This window comes from Cherax quadricarinatus, chromosome 69 (genome assembly GCF_038502225.1).
Source record: "Cherax quadricarinatus isolate ZL_2023a chromosome 69, ASM3850222v1, whole genome shotgun sequence".
Taxonomy (NCBI): Eukaryota; Metazoa; Arthropoda; class Malacostraca; order Decapoda; family Parastacidae; genus Cherax; species Cherax quadricarinatus.
In genome coordinates, this window is record NC_091360.1 from 16,847,670 (window position 1) to 16,867,669 (window position 20,000).

Here is a 20,000-nt window from a genome sequence, read left to right on the forward strand (position 1 = left end):
GCAACCAACACTGTTGCAACCACCACTGTTGCAACCACCACTGTTGCAACCACCACTGTTGCAACCACCACTGTTGCAACCACCACTGTTGCAACCACCACTGTTGTAACCACCACTGTTGTAACCACCACTGTTGTAACCACCACTGTTGCAACCACCACTGTTGCAACCACCACTGTTGCAACCACCACTGTTGCAACCACCACTGTTGCAACCACAACTGTTGTAACCACCACTGTTGTAACCACCACTGTTGTAACCAACACTTGCAACCACCGCTGTTGTAACCAACACTGTTGCAACCACCACTGTTGTAACCAACACTGTTGCAACCACCACTGTTGCAACCACCACTGTTGTAACCACCACTGTTGCAACCAACACTGTTGCAACCACCACTGTTGCAACCACCACTGTTGTAACCAACACTGTTGCAACCAACACTGTTGCAACCAACACTGTTGCAACCACCACTGTTGCAACCACCACTGTTGCAACCACCACTGTTGCAACCACCACTGTTGCAACCACCACTGTTGCAACCACCACTGTTGTAACCACCACTGTTGTAACCACCACTGTTGCAACCACCACTGTTGCAACCACCACTGTTGCAACCACCACTGTTGCAACCACCACTGTTGCAACCACCACTGTTGTAACCACCACTGTTGTAACCACCACTGTTGTAACCAACACTTGCAACCACCACTGTTGTAACCAACACTGTTGCAACCACCACTGTTGTAACCAACACTGTTGCAACCACCACTGTTGCAACCACCACTGTTGTAACCACCACTGTTGCAACCAACACTGTTGCAACCACCACTGTTGCAACCACCACTGTTGTAACCAACACTGTTGCAACCACCACTGTTGCAACCACCACTGTTGCAACCACCACTGTTGTAACAACCACTGTTGTAACCAACACTGTTGCAACCACCACTGTTGTAACCAACACTGTTGCAACCACCACTGTTGTAACCAACACTGTTGCAACCACCACTGTTGCAACCACCACTGTTGTAACCACCACTGTTGCAACCAACACTGTTGCAACCACCACTGTTGTAACCACCACTGTTGTAACCAACACTGTTGCAACCACCACTGTTGTAACCAACACTGTTGCAACCACCACTGTTGCAACCACCACTGTTGTAACCAACACTGTTGCAACCACCACTGTTGTAACCAACACTGTTGCAACCACCACTGTTGCAACCACCACTGTTGTAACCAACACTGTTGCAACCACCACTGTTGTAACCAACACTGTTGCAACCACCACTGTTGCAACCACCACTGTTGTAACCAACACTGTTGCAACCACCACTGTTGTAACCAACACTGTTGTAACCAACACTGTTGCAACCACCACTGTTGTAACCAACACTGTTGCAACCACCACTGTTGCAACCACCACTGTTGTAACCAACACTGTTGCAACCACCACTGTTGTAACCTACACTGTTGCAACCACCACTGTTGCAACCACCACTGTTGTAACCAACACTGTTGCAACCACCACTGTTGTAACCAACACTGTTGCAACCAACACTGTAGCAACCAACACTATAGCAACCAACACTGTTGTAACCAACACTGTTGCAACCAACACTGTAGCAACCAACACTGTTGCAACCAACACTGTTGCAACCAACACTGTTGCAACCAACACTGTTGCAACCAACACTGTTGCAACCAACACTGTAGCAACCAACACTGTTGCAACCACCACTGTTGTAACCAACACTGTTGCAACCAACACTATAGCAACCAACACTGTTGCAACCACCACTGTTGTAACCAACACTGTTGCAACCACCACTGTTGTAACCTACACTGTTGCAACCACCACTGTTGCAACCACCACTGTTGTAACCAACACTGTTGCAACCACCACTGTTGTAACCAACACTGTTGCAACCAACACTGTAGCAACCAACACTATAGCAACCAACACTGTTGTAACCAACACTGTTGCAACCAACACTGTAGCAACCAACACTGTTGCAACCAACACTGTTGCAACCAACACTGTTGCAACCAACACTGTTGCAACCAACACTGTTGCAACCAACACTGTAGCAACCAACACTGTTGCAACCACCACTGTTGTAACCAACACTGTTGCAACCAACACTATAGCAACCAACACTGTTGCAACCAACACTGTTGCAACCAACACTGGTGCAGCCAACACTGTAGCAACCAACACTGTTGCAACCAACACTGTTGTAACCAACACTGTTGCAACCAACACTGTAGCAACCAACACTGTTGCAACCACCACTGTTGTAACCAACACTGTTGCAACCAACACTATAGCAACCAACACTGTTGCAACCAACACTGTTGCAACCAACACTGTTGCAACCAACACTATAGCAACCAACACTGTTGCAACCACCACTGTTGTAACCAACACTGTTGCAACCAACACTATAGCAACCAACACTGTTGCAACCAACACTATAGCAACCACCACTGTTGCAACCACCACTGTTGTAACCAACACTGTTGCAACCAACACTATAGCAACCAACACTGTTGCAACCACCACTGTTGTAACCAACACTGTTGCAACCAACACTATAGCAACCAACACTGTTGCAACCAACACTGTTGCAACCAACACTGTTGCAACCAACACTATAGCAACCAACACTGTTGCAACCAACACTGTTGCAACCACCACTGTTGTAACCAACACTGTTGCAACCAACACTATAGCAACCAACACTGTTGCAACCAACACTATAGCAACCACCACTGTTGCAACCACCACTGTTGTAACCATCACTGTTGCAACCAACACTATAGCAACCAACACTGTTGCAACCAACACTGTTGCAACCAACACTGTTGCAACCAACACTATAGCAACCAACACTGTTGCAACCAACACTGTTGCAACCACCACTGTTGTAACCAACACTGTTGCAACCAACACTATAGCAACCAACACTGTTGCAACCAACACTGTTGCAACCAACACTGTTGCAACCAACACTGTAGCAACCAACACTGTTGCAACCAACACTGTTGCAACAAACACACATACATGTCAGATGTAACAATATGTTAAAACGTGTGTTAGAAACCATCAAGACACGGGATGAAGAACTAGCTCTTGCTATGAGAACGTTTCTCTCTGTGTAGGGTTAAACGTCGTTCCAACGTTTATTTAGCAATATCTAGAAAGAAAATGTTAGAACACACACTGTCAGCCACACCATTTAATAGGTATAAGGTTTAGATGACACAGAGCTTGGGAAACAAACCCGGGAAGTTAAAACCAATCCAGAGAAAGATATGTTTTAGTGCCAGGAAGAAAAAGAAACTGACAGGAATTGACAGAAATACTATACCACCTCGGATCACTGCTGAAGTGGAAGTGCAGTCAGTGGCCTCCCCCCCCCCCCCCGTATATACCATCAATACGACAACATTTATCTTTGCAAATATAGAGTCTCAAACCATCAACAAACAACAATATATCTTTCTTCAGTGGACTGCTCACGAAGTCAAATGCAATATTTTCGGCTCTCACAGAGACCCACATAAAGGATCACTTTGACAACGAAATATAGATTCCAGGTTATAGCTTATTCAGATACGACAGATTAAACAAGCAACAAGGGAAGGAGGATTGGCCTATATGTCACAGAGTCGCTCATTTTCTCGGTATTACAAAACACCACAAATGATGTAGTTAAAGTTTTGGTTGTATAAATTCAAAATCAAAACCTTGTCAGTGTGGTTGTATACAAGCCTCCCGACGTAACTTACCAACAGTTCGAGGAACAGCTTTTGAGAATTGACCAGTGTCTGGAAAATTTCCCAACTCCTGCCCTAAACATTTTGTTGCTGGGTGATTTCTTCTTAAGACACCTAAAATGGAGGGGTGTAGCATACAATGTTTTAGCAGAGATAGCCCCAGGAGGCAGCTCAGAGGAAATTTTACACACACACTAACAATTAAACTCTGCAGCAAATTCACCTTAAGTCAGCAAACAGTGGAGCCAACAAGACTGGAAAATACACCCGACCTCATCTTAACTAATAATGATGACCTGGTACGAAATATAACAGTATCATAGACAATACACTCAGATAATAGCATAGTACTAGTACAAACATGTATGTGCAGGGTCCCTGACCAGCATAAGGTGATCAGATACGACGGTGCCTTCACCAAATTCAACTTCAATAGCAGGGATACGAACCTTTGCTTAGATAGAATTAACTCTGTGTTACTTGAGGTATGCTCAAGGCACATTCCTTTAAGAAAAAAAGAGGAGAAGATGTAAATTAGAAAGAGAAAAACACTCCCTATACAGAAAGCCAAACAACTATACTACTCCAGTAGATTCACAGACACTAGAGGAGATATAAAAAAGACCTGGAAAACACTCTCTCAGATTCTAGGGACCCACAAACTGAGAAAAACCAAGAATATTGTCCTAACTAAACCTAATGAAACACCACTACATCCCACTGACACAGCTAACAAGATAAACGACTTCTTCTCAAACATAGGATCTAATCTCGCCAGTAAAATCCCACATACCAATGCCCATGCCGGGGACTACCTAGATGGGAATTTCCCTAATTCCTTCTATCTTGCACCAACTGAGCCCACGGAAGTCACCGAGATTATAAAGTCACTTAAAAATAACTCGGGGAATCTGTCTCATGTCCCACCATTACTGTACAAGCGAGCGGCCCATGTCCTTTCGCATGCTATTTCATTACTCTTTAACAAGTCACTAGAGACTAGCACCTTCCCGAAACTACTCAAGATGGCAAGGGTTACACCAATACATAAAGGTGGTGACCCTACAGACTTAAACAACTATAGGCCAATATCTAACTTACCATTGCTATCCAAAATCTTTGAGAAACTCGTGCACAGGAGACTGTATTCATTTATAACGGCTAAAAACATACTCAACCCCTGCCAATTTGGATTCAGGAAAAATAAAAGCACTAATGATGCAATCATAAAAATGCTAGATCTGCTTTACACAGCATTGGAAAATAAGAAATATCCACTAGGAATTTTTATTGACCTAAGAAAAGCTTTTGACACAGTAGACCACGACATCCTACTCCACAAACTTGATCATTACGGTGTAAGAGGCCATGCGCTTGCTTATTTCAAATCTTACATTACTAATAGGTATCAGTATGTCACCATTAAAGACACAGCATCAGCAACACGGCCACTTGATACTGGAGTTCCGCAGGGAAGTGTCCTTGGTCCCCTGCTCTTCCTCATATACATCAATGACCTTCCAAACGTATCCCAACACCTGAAACCCATTCTCTTTGCTGACGACACGACTTATGTCATCTCTCACCCTAATCTTGCCACCCTCAACACCACTGTGAATGAGGAGCTGATCAAAATATCGACTTGGATGACAGCCAATAAACTTACGCTTAACACTGACAAAACCTACTATATTATGTTTGGTAGCAGAGTAGGAGATGCACAAATTAACATTAAGATTGACAACACTCCACTCTAATTACCAGAAATAATGGGGGCAAATTCCTAGGCTTATACCTTGACAACAACCTGAATTTCAGCACCCATATCCAGCATATAACCAAAAAAGTATCCAAAACGGTTGGGATCCTCTCCAAGATACGATACTACGTGCCGCAAAATGTCCTTCTCACACTATACCACTCACTTATTTATCCATACCTCACCTATGCTATTTGTGCTTGGGGATCAACTGCAGCAACACACCTAAAGCCAATAATAACCCAACAAAAAGCTGCAGTAAGAATAATCACTAAATCCCATCCCTGGCAACACACCCCCCCACTCTTCATAGACCTAAACTTACTCCCTGTTCAGTACATCCACACTTACTACTGTGCAATCTACATCTACAGGGCCTTAAACTCTAATATCAACCTTGACCTAAAACGCTTTCTTGATAGTTGTGACAGAACCCACAGGCATAACACCAGACACAAACATCTCTACGACATTCCCCGTGTCCGACTAAACCTTTACAAAAATTCAATGTATGTCAAAGGCCCTAAAATCTGGAATACCCTACCTGAGAACTCTAGAACTACAGACACATTCATCACCTTCAAAACTACCATTAGAAAACATCTTATCTCCCTGATACACCCTGTCTACTAACTACACGAACACCACCTGGTGGTTCACACTTACACTCACTGACTCATTTGACCATAAACAGAAATATTAATCTCAATCTTAAAATAATGAATCCTGTGATACTCCAATACTGAAACTATGTACTGTGCCAAAACAAAAGCATTTACATTGCTAAACTCACAAACTAGTATTTAGTCACTTAGCCATAATACCAACTTACCTCATAATTTGTAATATTTTACAATTAAGAATAAAAATAAGTCTGCCCGAAATGCCTAGCCATGCTAAGCGTTCTAGTGGTACACTGTAATTTTACTACATGTAAACCACACAATAACCAAATTTCTGAAAACTCAGCATTGTAATCCTTATAGAGAATAAACTTTGAATGAATTGAATTGAATTGAAAGAAGGTGAAGAATCTGAAATACGAAAGGAGGCACTGGTCAGAGAAACATGCCCATGCACTCTGCCCCAGATCCAGACTCGTGGAACTCCGTATTCATCAAGAGCTGCAAGGAGCCCCTGGCACATGCCTTCAGCATTCTGTGGAGAGGGAGCATGAACACAGGGGTCATCCCACACACACTAAAAACAACAGACATAGCCCCACTCCACAAAGGTGGCAGTAAAGCAATTGTAAAGAATTACAGACCGAGAGCACTAACGTCCCACATCATAAAAATCTTTAAAAGGATTCTAAGAGGCAAGACTGCTACCCACTTAGACACCCATCAGTTGTACAACCCAGGGCAGCATGGATTTATAACTGGTCGCTCCTGCCTGTCCCAACTACTGGACAAAAATGTCATGATCTTGGATATTCTGGAGGAAAAACAAAATGCAGATGTAGTATACACATACTTTGCGAAAGCCTTCGACTTGTGTGATCAAGGTGTAATAGCGGACAAAATGCGTGACAAAGGAATAACAGGAAAAGTGAGTAGATGGATCTATAACTTCCTAACAAATAGAACACAAAGAGTAATAGTAAACAGAGTAAAGTCTGATGCGACTACAGTGAAAAACTCTGTTCCACAAGGCACAGTACTTCCTCCCATTCTGTTCATCATCCTCATATCTGACATAGACAGAGACGTAAGTCACAGCACTGTATTCTCCTTTGCGGATGACACCCGAATTTGCATGACAGTGTCATCCATCAAAGACACTGCAAGACTTCAAGCGGACATCAACCAAATCTTTAAATATGCCTCGGAAAACAATATGAAGTTCTATGAAGATAAATTTCAATTACTCCGCTATGGAAAACGAGGAAATTCAAACGGTATCGGGGTATAAAACAGATTTCAACCATACAATAGAGCTAAAAACTAATGGGAATGATCTGAGAGTGATAATGTCAGAGGATCTCACTTTTAAAGACCACAACAGTATACCTACCACATCTGACAGAAAATGATGGGTTGGATAATGATAACCTTCAAAACCAGAGATGCCAAGCCCATGATGATTCTCATCAAATCGCTTGTTTTCTCTAGGCTGGAATATTGCTGTACTCTAACGGCTCCTTTCAAGGCAAACGAAATTGCAGACCTTGAGAATATGCAGAGAACTTTCACGGCACACATAAGTATGATAAAGTACCTAAATTACTGGGAACAGTTGAAGTTCTGCATGTGTACTCCCTGGAACGCAGGCGAGAAAGATACGTGATAATAAATACTTGGAAAATCCTAGAGGGACTAGTTCCAAATCTGATCAAGACAAATCACTCCCTACGAAAACAAAAGATTCAGCAGGTGATCCAATATTCTTCCAATGAAAAGCAGGGGCGCCACGAGTGCACTAAGAGACAACACAATAAGTGTCATGGACCCAAGACTCTTCAACTGTCTCCCAGCATATATAAGGGGGATTACCAATAGACTCCTGGCTGTCTTCAAGAAGGCACTGGAGAGGAACCTAGTCAGTACCTGATCAGCCGGGCTGTGGTTCGTACGTCAGTTTACGTGTGCCCAGCAGTAACAGCCTGGTTGATCAGGTCCTGATCCACCACGAGGCCTGCTCACAGACCGGGCCGCGGCACGCTGACTCCCCAGAACACCTTTCAGGTATACTCCATGTATACTCCATGTATACTCCAGGTATACTCCAGGTAAATAAATCTACACAGAACGACATGTTATCCTAAGTTACCTCTTCCACGTACCACCCCACGTACACACGTACCATCCCATGTACCCTCCGCGTACCAACGTACCACCCCACGTACACACGTACCATCCCATGTACCCTCCGCGTACCAACGTACCACCCCACGTACACACGTACCATCCCATGTACCCTCCGCGTACCAACGTACCACCCCACGTACACACGTACCATCCCATGTACCCTCCGCGTACCAACGTACCACCCCACGTACACACGTACCATCCCATGTACCCTCCACGTACCAACGTACCACCCCACGTACACACGTACCATCCCATGTACCCTCCACGTACCAACGTACCACCCCACGTACACACGTACCATCCCATGTACCCTCCACGTACCAACGTACCACCCCACGTACACACGTACCATCCCATGTACCCTCCACGTACCAACGTACCACCCCACGTACACACGTACCATCCCATGTACCCTCCACGTACCAACGTACCACCCCACGTACACACGTACCATCCCATGTACCCTCCACGTACCAACGTACCACCCCACGTACACACGTACCATCCCATGTACCCTCCACGTACCAACGTACCACCCCACGTACACACGTACCATCCCATGTACCCTCCACGTACCAACGTACCACCCCACGTACACACGTACCATCCCATGTACCCTCCACGTACCAACGTACCACCCCACGTACACACGTACCATCCCATGTACCCTCCACGTACCAACGTACCACCCCACGTACACACGTACCATCCCATGTACCCTCCACGTACCAACGTACCACCCCACGTACACACGTACCATCCCATGTACCCTCCACGTACCAACGTACCACCCCACGTACACACGTACCATCCCATGTACCCTCCACGTACCAACGTACCACCCCACGTACACACGTACCATCCCATGTACCCTCCACGTACCAACGTACCACCCCACGTACACACGTACCATCCCATGTACCCTCCACGTACCAACGTACCACCCCACGTACACACGTACCATCCCATGTACCCTCCACGTACCAACGTACCACCCCACGTACACACGTACCATCCCATGTACCCTCCACGTACCAACGTACCACCCCACGTACACACGTACCATCCCATGTACCCTCCACGTACCAACGTACCACCCCACGTACACACGTACCATCCCATGTACCCTCCACGTACCAACGTACCACCCCACGTACACACGTACCATCCCATGTACCCTCCACGTACCAACGTACCACCCCACGTACACACGTACCATCCCATGTACCCTCCACGTACCAACGTACCACCCCACGTACACACGTACCATCCCATGTACCCTCCACGTACCAACGTACCACCCCACGTACACACGTACCATCCCATGTACCCTCCACGTACCAACGTACCACCCCACGTACACACGTACCATCCCATGTACCCTCCACGTACCAACGTACCACCCCACGTACACACGTACCATCCCATGTACCCTCCACGTACCAACGTACCACCCCACGTACACACGTACCATCCCATGTACCCTCCACGTACCAACGTACCACCCCACGTACAACGTACCATCCCATGTACCCTCCACGTACCAACGTACCACCCCACGTACACACGTACCATCCCATGTACCCTCCACGTACCAACGTACCACCCCACGTACATTCACACAATATCAGCGGACCAACCAGTTTGCTGGTCTCACAGTGAAGGTGAATGACCACAACACCTGAGGAATGTTAGTCTCTCACCTGTCCCTTGTCTCTCACTTGTCCCTCACTTGTCCTTCACTTGTCTCTCACTTGTCCCTCACTTGTCTCTCACTTGTCCCTCACTTGTCTCTCACTTGTCCCTCACTTGTCCTTCACTTGTCTCTCACTTGTCCCTCACTTGTCTCTCACTTGTCCCTCACTTGTCCCTCACTTGTCTCTCACTTGTCTCTCATTTGTCTCTCACTTGTCCCTCACTTGTCTCTCACTTGTCCCTCACTTGTCTCTCACTTGTCCCTCACTTGTCCTTCACTTGTCCCTCACTTGTCCCTAACTTGTCCCTCACTTGTCTCTCACTTGTCCCTCACTTGTCTCTCACTTGTCTCTCACTTGTCCCTCACTTGTCCTTCACTTGTCTCTCACTTGTCCCTCACTTGTCTCTCACTTGTCCCTCACTTGTCCCTCACTTGTCTCTCACTTGTCTCTCATTTGTCTCTCACTTGTCCCTCACTTGTCTCTCACTTGTCCCTCACTTGTCTCTCACTTGTCCCTCACTTGTCCCTCACTTGTCTCTCACTTGTCTCTCACCTGTCTCTCACTTTTCACTCATTTGTCCCTCACTTGTCTCTCATTTGTCTCTCACTTGTCTCTCGCTTGTCTCTCACTTGTCTCTCACTTGTCTCTCACTTGTCTCTCACTTATCTCTCACCTGTCCCTCACTTGTCCCTCACATGTCCCTCACTTGTCTCTCACTTGTCTCTCACTTGTCTCTCACTTGTCTCTCACCTGTCCCTCACTTGCATCTCACGTGTCTCTCACTTGTCTCTCACTTGACTCTCACTTGTCCCTCACTTGTCTCTCACTTGTCTCTCACTTGTCCCTCACTTGTATCTCACCCATCCCTCACTTGTCCCTAACCAGTCCCTCACCTGTCCCTCACCCATCCCTCACTTGTCCCTCACCAGTCCCTAACTTGTCCCTAACCAGTCCCTCACTTGACCCTCATCCATCCCTCACTTGTCCCTCACCCATCCCTCACTTGTCCCTCACAAGTCCCTCACTTGTCCCTCACCCATCCCTCACTTGTCCCTCACCCATCCCTCACTTGTCCCTCACCAGTCCCACACTTGTCCCTCACTTGTCCCTCACAAGTCCCTCACTTGTCCCTAACCAGTCCCTCACTTGTCCCTAACCAGTCCCTCACTTGTTCCTCACCCATCCCTCACTTGTCCCTCACCAGTCCCTCACTTGTCCCTCACCCCTCCCTCACTTGTCCCTCACCCATCCCTCACTTGTCCCTAACCAGTCCCTCACTTGTCCCTCACCAGTCCCTCACTTGTCCCTCACCCATCCCTCACTTGTCCTCACCCGTCCCTCACTTGTCCCTCACCCATCCCTCACTTGTCCCTCACCCATCCCTCACTTGTCCCTCACCAGTCCCACACTTGTCCCTCACTTGTCCCTCACCAGTCCCTCACTTGTCCCACACTTGTCCCTCACTTGTCTCTCACTTGTCCCTCACCTTTACCTCACTTGTCCCTCACTTGTCCCTCACCTTTTCCTCACTTGTCCCTCACTTGTCCCTCAATTGTACCTCACCAGTCCCTCACTTGTCCCTCATTAGTCCCTCACTTGCATCCCTCACTTATCCCTCACACGTCCCTCCCTTGTTTCTCACTTGTCCCTCACTTGTCCTTCAATTGTCCCTCACCCGTCCTTCACTTGTCCCTCACCCATCCCTTACTTGTCCCTCACACGTATCTCACTTGTCCCTCACTTGTCCCTAACCCGTCCCTCACTTGTCCCTCACTTGTCCCTAACCCGTCCCTCACTTGTCCTTCACTTGTCTTTCACTTGTTCCTCACTTGTTTCTCACTTGTCCCTTACGTGTCCCCTACTTTTTCCTCACTTGTCTCTCACTTGTCCCTCACTTGTCCCTCACTCGTCCCTCACTTGTCTCTCGCCCGTCCCTCACCCGTCTCTCACTCGTCCCTCACTTGGTCCTCACCCGTCTCTCAGCCGTCTCTCATTTGTCCCTCACTTGTCCCTCACCTGTCCCTCACCCGTCCCTCACCCGTCTCTCAGCCGTACCTCACAAAGGCTCACTCTCAGCCGTCCTTCACAAAGGCTCACTCTCAGCCGTCCCTCACAGAGGCTCACTCTCAGCCGTCCCTCACAAAGGCTCACTCTCAACCGTCCCTCACAAAGGCTCACTCTCAGCCGTCCCTCACAAAGGCTCACTCTCAGCCGTCCCTCACAAAGGCTCACTCTCAGCCGTCCCTCACAATTCTCACTCTCAGCCGTCCCTCACGAAGGCTCACTCTCAGCCGTCCCCCACAAAGGCTCACTCTCAGCCGTCCCTCACAAAGGCTCACTCTCAGCCGTCCTTCACAAAGGCTCACTCTCAGCCGTCCCTCACAAAGGCTCCCTCTCAGCCGTCCCTCACAAAGGCTCAATCTCATCCGTCCCTTACAAAGGCTCCCTCTCAGCCGTCCCCCACAAAGGCTCAATCTCATCCGTCCCTTACAAAGGCTCACTCTCAGTCGTCCCTCGCAAAGGCTCACTCTCAGCCGTCCCTCACAGAGGCTCACTCTTAGCCGTCCCTCACAAAGGCTCCCTCTCAGCCGTCCCTCACAAAGGCTCACTCTCAGCCGTCCCTCACAGAGGCTCACTCTCAGCCGTCCCTCACAAAGGCTCCCTCTCAGCCGTCCCTCACAAAGGCTCACTCTCAGCCGTCCCTCACAGAGGCTCACTCTCAGCCGTCCCTCACAAAGGCTCCCTCTCAGCCGTCCTTCATAAAGGCTCACTCTCAGCCGTCCCTCACAAAGGCTCACTCTCAGCCGTCCCTCACAAAGGCTCACTCTCAGCCGTCCCTCACAAAGGCTCACTCAGCCGTCCCTCACAAAGGCTCACTCTCAGCCGTCTCTCGCAAAGGCTCACTCTCAGCCGTCCCTCACAAAGGCTCCCTCTCAGCCGTCCTTCACAAAGGTTCACTCTCAGCCGTCCCTCACAGAGGCTCACTCTCAGCCGTCCCTCACAAAGGCTCCCTCTCAGCCGTCCTTCACAAAGGTTCACTCTCAGCCGTCCCTCACAGAGGCTCACTCTCAGCCGTCCCTCACAAAGGCTCACTTTCAGCCGTCCCTCACAAACGCTCACTCTCTCAGCCGTCCCTCACGAAGGCTCACTCTCAGCCGTCCCTCACAAAGGCTCACTCTCAGCCGTCCCTCACAAAGGCTCACTCTCAGCCGTCCCTCACAAAGGCTCACTCAGCCGTCCCTCACAAAGGCTCACTCTCAGCCGTCTCTCGCAAAGGCTCACTCTCAGCCGTCCCTCACAAAGGCTCCCTCTCAGCCGTCCTTCACAAAGGTTCACTCTCAGCCGTCCCTCACAGAGGCTCACTCTCAGCCGTCCCTCACAAAGGCTCCCTCTCAGCCGTCCTTCACAAAGGTTCACTCTCAGCCGTCCCTCACAGAGGCTCACTCTCAGCCGTCCCTCACAAAGGCTCACTTTCAGCCGTCCCTCACAAACGCTCACTCTCTCAGCCGTCCCTCACGAAGGCTCACTCTCAGCCGTCCCTCACAAAGGCTCACTCTCAGCCATCCCTCACAAAGGCTCACTCTCATCCGTCCCTCACAAAGGCTCACTCTCAGCCGTCCTTCACAGAGGCTCACTCTCAGCCGTCCCTCACAAAGGCTCACTCTCAGGCGTCCCTCACAAAGGCTCACTCTCAGCCGTCCCTCACAAAGGCTCACTCTCAGCCGTCCCTCACAAAGGCTCACTCTCAGCCGTCCCTCACAAAGGCTCACTCTAAGCCGTCCCTCAAAAAGGCACACTGTCTCAGCCGTCCCTCACAAAGGCTCACTCTCAGCCGTCCCTCACAAAGGCTCACTCTCTCAGCCGTCCCTCACAAAGGCTCCCTCTCAGCCGTCCTTCACAAAGGTTCACTCTCAGCCGTCCCTCGCAGAGGCTCACTCTCAGCCGTCCCTCACAAAGGCTCACTCTCAGCCGTCCCTCACAAACGCTCACTCTCTCAGCCGTCCCTCACAAAGGCTCACTCTCAGCCGTCCCTCACGAAGGCTCACTCTCAGCCGTCCCTCACAAAGGCTCACTCTCAGCCGTCCCTCACAGAGGCTCACTCTCAGCCGTCCCTCACAAAGACTCACTCTCAGGCGTCCCTCACAAAGGCTCACTCTCAGCCGTCCCTCACAAAGGCTCACTCTCTCAGCCGTACCTCACAAAGGCTCACTCTCAACCGTCCCTCACAAAGGCTCACTCTCAACCGTCCCTCACAAAGGCTCTCTCAGCCGTCCCTCACAAAGGCTCACTCTCTCAGCCGTCCCTCACAAAGGCTCACTCTCTCAGCCGTCCCTCACAAAGGCTCACTCTCTCAGCCGTCCCTCACAAAGGCTCACTCTCTCAGCAGCCTTGAAGTCTCCTGGTGACCACATAATCAACTTGAATATACTTCTCGGATACTTAAAATGCATCTATTGAAAGTGATAGATCGAAAATGAGGAAGATGTGCTGTCTGATTGTTTGTTCTTTGTGTGTACTGCAGTGTTTGCACCTACTGCACTGCAGTGTTTGCACCTACTGCACTGCAGTGTTTGCACCTACTGCACTGCAGTGTTTGCACCCACTGCACTGCAGTGTTTACACCCACTGCACTGCAGTGTTTGCACCTACTGCACTGCAGTGTTTGCACCCACTGCACTGCAGTGTTTACACCCACTGCACTGCAGTGTTTGCACCTACTGCACTGCAGTGTTTGCACCCACTGCACTGCAGTGTTTACACCCACTGCACTGCAGTGTTTGCACCTACTGCACTGCAGTGTTTGCACCCACTGCACTGCAGTGTTTGCACCTACTGCACTGCAGTGTTTGCACCCACTGCACTGCAGTGTTTACACCCACTGCACTGCAGTGTTTGCACCTACTGCACTGCAGTGTTTACACCCACTGCACTGCAGTGTTTGCACCTACTGCACTGCAGTGTTTGCACCTACTGCACTGCAGTGTTTGCACCTACTGCACTGCAGCGTTTGCACCTACTGCACTGCAGTGTTTACACCCATTGCACTGCAGTGTTTGCACCCACTGCACTGCAGTGTTTGCACCTACTGCACTGCAGTGTTTTCACCCACTGCACTGCAGTGTTTGCACCTACTGCACTGCAGTGTTTGCACCCACTGCACTGCAGTGTTTACACCCACTGCACTGCAGTGTTTGCACCTACTGCACAGCAGTGTTTACACCCACTGCACTGCAGTGTTTGCACCTACTGCACTGCAGTGTTTGCACCTACTGCACTGCAGTGTTTGCACCTACTGCACTGCAGCGTTTGCACCTACTGCACTGCAGTGTTTACACCCACTGCACTGCAGTGTTTGCACCTACTGCACTGCAGTGTTTGCACCTACTGCACTGCAGTGTTTGCACCTACTGCACTGCAGTGTTTGCACCTACTGCACTGCAGCGTTTGCACCTACTGCACTGCAGTGTTTACACCCATTGCACTGCAGTGTTTGCACCTACTGCACTGCAGTGTTTACACCCATTGCACTGCAGTGTTTGCACCTACTGCACTGCAGTGTTTGCACCCACTGCACTGCAGTGTTTACACCCATTGCACTGCAGTGTTTGCACCTACTGCACTGCAGTATTTGCACCCACTGTTTGCATATCAATGTCTGATTCCGCTTTACTTACAGTTCAGTGTTTGTTTCCACTCTTCTTTGTTTACACTTGATTTGTTTACACCTCATTTGTTTTCACTTCAATGTTTGCCTTTGGTTGTCTTTAGTTAATCTAGAATATTTACTGTCTAGCCTAAAGTTAGTTATTATTGGTCAGGTTAACTAATCTCTTTACTGTTGAATATCTGTTAGGAAGACATTACTAAAGTACGTATAAACGTAATAAAAGAAGCCGGTAGAACTGCTCAGTGTGTGGGAGCTGTGGGTGACTATGTGGGAGCTGTGGGTGACTATGTGGGAGCTGTGGGTGACTATGTGGGAGCTGTGGGTGACTATGTGGGAGCTGTGAGTGACTATGTGGGAGCTGTGAGTGACTATGTGGGAGCTGTGGGTGACTATGTGGGAGCTGTGGGTGACTATGTGGGAGCTGTGGGTGACTATGTGGGAGCTGTGGGTGACTATGTGGGAGCTGTGGGTGACTATGTGGGAGCTGTGAGTGACTATGTGGGAGCTGTGAGTGACTATGTGGGAGCTGTGGGTGACTATGTGGGAGCTGTGGGTGACTATGTGGGAGCTGTGGGTGACTATGTGGGAGTTGTGAGTGACTATGTGGGAGCTGTGGGTGACTATGTGGGAGCTGTGGGTGACTTTGTGGGAGCTGTGGGTGACTATGTGGGAGCTGTGGGTGACTATGTGGGAGCTGTGGGTGACTATGTGGGATCTGTGGGTGACTATGTGGGAGCTATGGGTGACTATGTGGGAGCTGTGAGTGACTATGTGGGAGCTGTGGGTGACTATGTGGGAGCTGTGAGTGACTATGTGGGAGCTGTGGGTGACTATGTGGGAGCTGTGAGTGACTATGTGGGAGCTGTGGGTGACTATGTGGGAGCTGTGAGTGACTATGTGGGAGCTGTGGATGACTATGTGGGAGCTGTGAGTGACTATGTGGGAGCTGTGGGTGACTATGTGGGAGCTGTGGGTGACTATGTGGGAGCTGTGGGTGACTATGTGGGAGCTATGGTTGACTATGTGGGAGCTGTGAGTGACTATGTGGGAGCTGTGGGTGACTATGTGGGAGCTGTGAGTGACTATGTGGGAGCTGTGGGTGACTATGTGGGAGCTGTGGGTGACTATGTGGGAGCTGTGGGTGACTATGTGGGAGCTGTGGGTGACTATGTGGGAGCTGTGGGTGACTATGTGGGAGCTGTGAGTGACTATGTGGGAGCTGTGGGTGACTATGTGGGAGCTGTGAGTGACTATGTGGGAGCTGTGGGTGACTATGTGGGAGCTGTGGGTGACTATGTGGGAGCTGTGGGTGACTATGTGGGAGCTGTGGGTGACTATGTGGGAGCTGTGGGTGACTATGTGGGAGCTGTGGGTGACTATGTGGGAGCTGTGGGTGACTATGTGGGAGCTGTGGGTGACTATGTGGGAGCTGTGAGTGACTATGTGGGAGCTGTGGGTGACTATGTGGGATCTGTGAGTGACTATGTGGGAGCTGTGAGTGACTATGTGGGAGCTGTGGGTGACTATGTGGGAGCTGTGGGTGACTATGTGGGAGCTGTGGGTGACTATGTGGGAGCTGTGGGTGACTATGTGGGAGCTGTGAGTGACTATGTGGGAGCTGTGGGTGACTATGTGAGAGCTGTGGGTGAATATGTGGGAGCTATGGGTGACTATGTGGGAGCTGTGAGTGACTATGTGGGAGCTGTGAGTGACTATGTGGGAGCTGTGGGTGACTATGTGGGAGCTATGGGTGACTATGTGGGAGCTGTGGGTGACTATGTGGGAGCTGTGGGTGACTATGTGGGAGCTATGGGTGACTATGTGGGAGCTGTGAGTGACTATGTGGGAGCTGTGAGTGACTATGTGGGAGCTGTGAGTGACTATGTGGGAGCTGTGAGTGACTATGTGGGAGCTGTGAGTGACTGTGTTGGAGCTGTTAGTGACTATGTGGGAGCTGTGGGTGACTATGTGGGAGCTGTGAGTGACTATGTGGGAGCTGCGAGTGACTATGTGGAAGCTGTGAGTGACTATGTGGGAGCTGTGAGTTACTATGTAGGAGCTGTGGGTGACTATGTGGGAGCTGTGAGTGACTATGTGGGAGCTGTGAGTGACTATGTGGGAGCTGTGAGTGACTATGTGGGAGTTGTAGGTGATTATGTGGGAGCTGTGGGTGACTATGTAGGAGCTGTGGGTGACTATGTGGGAGCTGTGGGTGACTATGTGGGAGCTGTGGGTGACTATGTGGGAGCTGTGAGTGACTATGTGGGAGCTGTAGGTGACTATGTGGGAGCTGTGAGTGACTATGTGGGAGTTGTAGGTGATTATGTGGGAGCTGTGGGTGATTATGTGGGAGCTGTGGGTGACTATGTGGGAGCTGTGGATGACTATGTGGGAGCTGGTGAATGTAGGGGTGCTGTGGGTGACTATGTGGGAGATGTGGGTGATTGTGTGGGAGCTGGTGAATGTGGGAGATCTGTGGGTGACTATGTGGAAACTGTGGGAGACTGTGTGAGAGCTCGTGAATGTAGGGGAACTGTGGGTGACTATGTGAGAGCTGATGAATGTGGGGGGCTGTGGGTGACTGTGGGAGCTGCTGAATCTGTGGGAGTTATACTTGGCTATGAGGGAATTGCTGAATGTCGTGCCGAATAGGTAAAATTGGTCAAATACCAAGAACTCATTTAAAATTAAGTCCTTTCTAAAATTTTCTCTTACACGTTTAAAGATATATTTTTTCATTTATGTTTATATAAAAATTAATAATTTTGTACCATAAGAACCTTAGAAAACTTACCTAACCTTATTATAACAAGCGCAATTTAATTTAGCCTAATCCATATATATGTATATATATATATATATATATATATATATATATATATATATATATATATATATATATATATATATATATATATATATATATATATATATATATATATATATATATATATATATATATATATATATATATATATATATATATATATATATATATATATATATATATATATATATATATATATATATATATATATGCAAATAATCGCAGACTAACGATCTTAACAATGCCACGAGGGGGAATGTAGAAATCTTTAGCTTAAGTACTTTCACACTTCTCAGTGCGTCATCAGGAGCTATGCAATGTTGCAATGGAGCAACCAAAGCAGGGATAGAGGTCTCAGAGTAGCGCAGGTGTCACCGTCCACAGTTACCCTTAGACTGGGTTAGTGGTCAGTGCCAGCCCCACCCTACCACCACCCCCTACTCCCCATATGGGGTAGGAGGGTTTCTGAGATGTAAAGTATGAAATTATAAGATATAAAAAGTCAGCCCTAAGCTTCTTTTAATCGTTTATAACAGGTCATGTTGTTTAAGAAAATAAGTTTCTCGTTAGATACTGTAGACATGGATTGCTATTATTCTGTGTGACCTTTTCAAATAATGAAAGAAAGGAATACAATGTGCTCTTTGTCTGTTTAAAAGTCCTGCTCTGAGGTACTCGAATGTTCTACCCATGTACTCAGAAGTATCTCTTCCTAAAAGACAGAATTTAAAGATTGCAGATCTGGAGAAGGTACATAGAATTTTCAGTGTCCGTCTTAAGTCAGTGAAACACAATCCCTTAAATTGCACGTTGTGTGTTGCGAGCCAGAAAGACGTATCATAAGTTAGGTATTGCAAAACATTTGATGAAGCGGTTTCTGTACACTGATATGTCTCCTTACGAGGTTGGGACGCACAATAGATGCTTCAGAATATCCTCAATTGATTCTAGCAATGAATAAAGAACAGAAAACTCACTAAACATAAGGGGTCCAAGACTTTTCAACGCCTCCGTTGATATGTAAGGGAAAGTACCAACTAACCACATTCTTCAAACAGATTTTTAAATTTATACCATTGAAATTACAGGCAAAGAGCTAGACAGGTTTCTCCAAGCCAATAATCAGATGATGGTGTTGCCCACGTTGCAGTGCTAACACTAACAAACTGACTGGCCTTCAGTGATGATTGTATGAACCATGTAGTGTTATGTAAGGTGGTGATGTGTCTCAGTTATGATACAGGTATGTGACATGTGATAGTGTCTCTTATGTTTGTGTTTCTCAGAATGTTATTAGTTGATCTAATCTTCAGAACATGTGTGACCTGATCTAACCTTACCTGTCTTCTCGTCTTCCACTAATCTGACGCTTCATGTCTCTTCCCTTTCTTCTGACCTGACCTGACCCTGGCTGTCTCCTCACCTTCCTCAGATCTAACCTGACCCT

The 20,000-nt window shown here is 48.1% G+C and overlaps 1 protein-coding gene across 2 annotated transcripts in view; it reads right to left on the reverse strand.

Annotated features, from left to right (window-relative positions):
* The window catches only part of LOC128701891 (serine-rich adhesin for platelets-like), a 354,089-nt gene that overhangs the window by 332,736 nt on the left and 1,353 nt on the right, over positions 1 to 20,000 (reverse strand). The gene's annotated exons all lie outside the window — the stretch shown is intronic.